The sequence below is a fragment of the Hippocampus zosterae genome, chromosome 15 (genome assembly GCF_025434085.1).
Source record: "Hippocampus zosterae strain Florida chromosome 15, ASM2543408v3, whole genome shotgun sequence".
Taxonomy (NCBI): domain Eukaryota; kingdom Metazoa; phylum Chordata; class Actinopteri; order Syngnathiformes; family Syngnathidae; genus Hippocampus; species Hippocampus zosterae.
The window spans coordinates 442,183-444,649 of NC_067465.1; positions in this window are offsets into that span (position 1 = coordinate 442,183).

The window sequence follows — 2,467 nt, forward strand, 5'->3', positions numbered from 1 at the left end:
TGTCAAGAGATTACAAAGAAAATCAGAGGCACGCATGTTAAAGGTAAAGACGACTGTATACGAGTGGACCATCTCCAAAAAGCTTGATGTTCCTGTAAGTACAGCTTCGCATAATCCGAAAGACAACACTCACGGAGCTGTAGTCAACCTCCCCGGACGTGGCCTCAGTTTGAAAACTGATGACAAATTGAACAGACACATGATATAAATGGTAACAAAAGAGGCTAGAACTTGAATAGGTGTACCAACAAAACATTTGGTTTAAGACCAACACTCTGCTCACCCTCATCCCCTTTGAAGCAAAAAAACAAAGGTGCTCGCATCGGGCTAGTGTGTGCCCATGAGTCATTTGTTTGCGTGCGAGCCACAAAAACACGTCGATAGTTCCGAAGCCATAATGAGACTAATCTGAGGCTTGCGGAAGCAAGTTCACATGGGTACTCCGTGTCCTCTCGTACCGCACGAGCTCGCCTGACCTGAAGCGGACACGTGATTTTCAAAGTCGTTCACTATAGCTGGCAAATTAACGGTTCAAGTTGATGGTGGCCAACATAACAAAAACAGCCAAGTAAGAAGAGCTGAGATGTCGTTTTCCATGTTCCTGTCTGGGATCGCGGATGGAGCTGCGAGAGGGGGGGGGGGGGGGGGCGTAATCGCGTTCCGCTTTTCAACAATGCTTTGTTGATTGTCCTGTGAAAATCTTTACAGAAATCGGTGTGAATTTAGTGTGGCTCTGCACAAAGTATTGCCGGAGCTGATTTGGAGGAAAATGTTGACATCGGATCAGGCAGTACAACGAGTAAAATACAAATGAGCAATTTCCAAATCAAGGGTGAGGGTTCACACATTTTAACCAGAGACGGTTTTATGTTCCCCGAAATCATTTTCGACGCTCATTTGAAAAATGTCTTTACATTTTTTTAGCACACCATCTAAAAAAATATCCTAATCACTTCCTCATGGAAGGAAGGCGAGAGGAGTCAAGTGCGCGCAGTTTTTTTCGAGAACCGATTTGGTCGAGAACAGAGACGTGCGAAAACCGAGGTTTGACTGTATATTGTTTTTATTATATGCTGATAAGGATGATGGTGATTAAGCAAACCTGGTCTAGAACAAAAAAAAACTGTCAGATTCAGAATCAATGCAAACAAAAAAATTTTAAACCTAAAGAATCGAACAGTTTTGGTCACACAGCGGCACTTTAATAATGGTCATCGTGTTGTTCTGTCCGGTTTGCTCACCTTGGCCACCTGGGGGCAGTATAAGATTGGTAGACAGAGATAGTGTATCGTTCTTTTGAGACGTGTGTGTGTCGCTCTCTCTCATTTTATCAGTACTAATATTAAGCATTCTTTGGAGAGGATAAAGAAAACATGACCGTGAGTATCGTTACATTGACTGTGTGCACGTGTTACTGCACTATTTACATTCACGTCATCGGGTAAAGGGATAAAGCACACAACAGGTAGATGCTACTTTACATTAGCATTCAACTAGCGAACCGAAAGGTTAAGAAACAGCGGCGAGGGCTATGTTTTTACATAGCTTTGTCCTCAGAGGACACAAAAAAAAAAGTGCAGGGGGGGACGCCACCGTATTTCTGCGGGTTCATCGTCAATGCAGCAACATGTGGCCAGAAGTCGTGTGCAGCGTGCGTACAGATCATGGGAACTTTGGCTTCGCGCACTCCCTCCAGATTGCGAGAACAATAAGGTTCATGCGTGATTCATCCCGGGGCTCTTCGTCAAACACAAGTGCGCAACCGGTCCGGGCCCGGCTTCCCTTTCCCGCCTAGCAGGGGCAAGATTCCTTCCTGCTGCCACCAGGCGCCCGTTGGAAAAATATAAGGCGCGTGATGGATGCTTGTGGTGAGGCGGGCTTTTTTTTTTTCTTTTTCTCCCAGCCGTGGTACGCCCGCGGCCTAATTGAGGCCTGCGCAGTAAATATGCTATGACAGCAAGTCTGCGTCACAATACGTGACCCTCCCCACCTTTGAACCGTCAAGTATTGCGGCCGCAAAAGTGCATTCAAGTGTGTGAGGAGGCCCTCCGCTCCACATTCCGAGAAATCGAGCTTAAAGGGACAGTATGTACAACTTTGCTCATTTCTCAATTTTCATTACTTCAAAAAGCCAAAGCTGCAGAAAAATATATTCAATCACATAAGTGTACTTTTTATGCTACTATAGGTGAAGTAATGGCCAATTATATTTCAGAGGGCCCCTGCAGGAGGCTGCCGTGTTTTGCTGCCATATTTTTGCGACAGATATTCGAAGGAAACAAACTTAGCAACGAACATTAAGACTGCAGGATGCGAAAAAAAAAGCCATGAACTTACCCAGTCACTTGAGGGGATACTCCAAGCGGTATGCATTGTATTGCTTTTTAGAAAACGCATGACCCAAAAAACCCAAATGCTCAAATGGATGCTTTCTTTGGTCATTGCACAAAAACAAATTGAAGTGCTC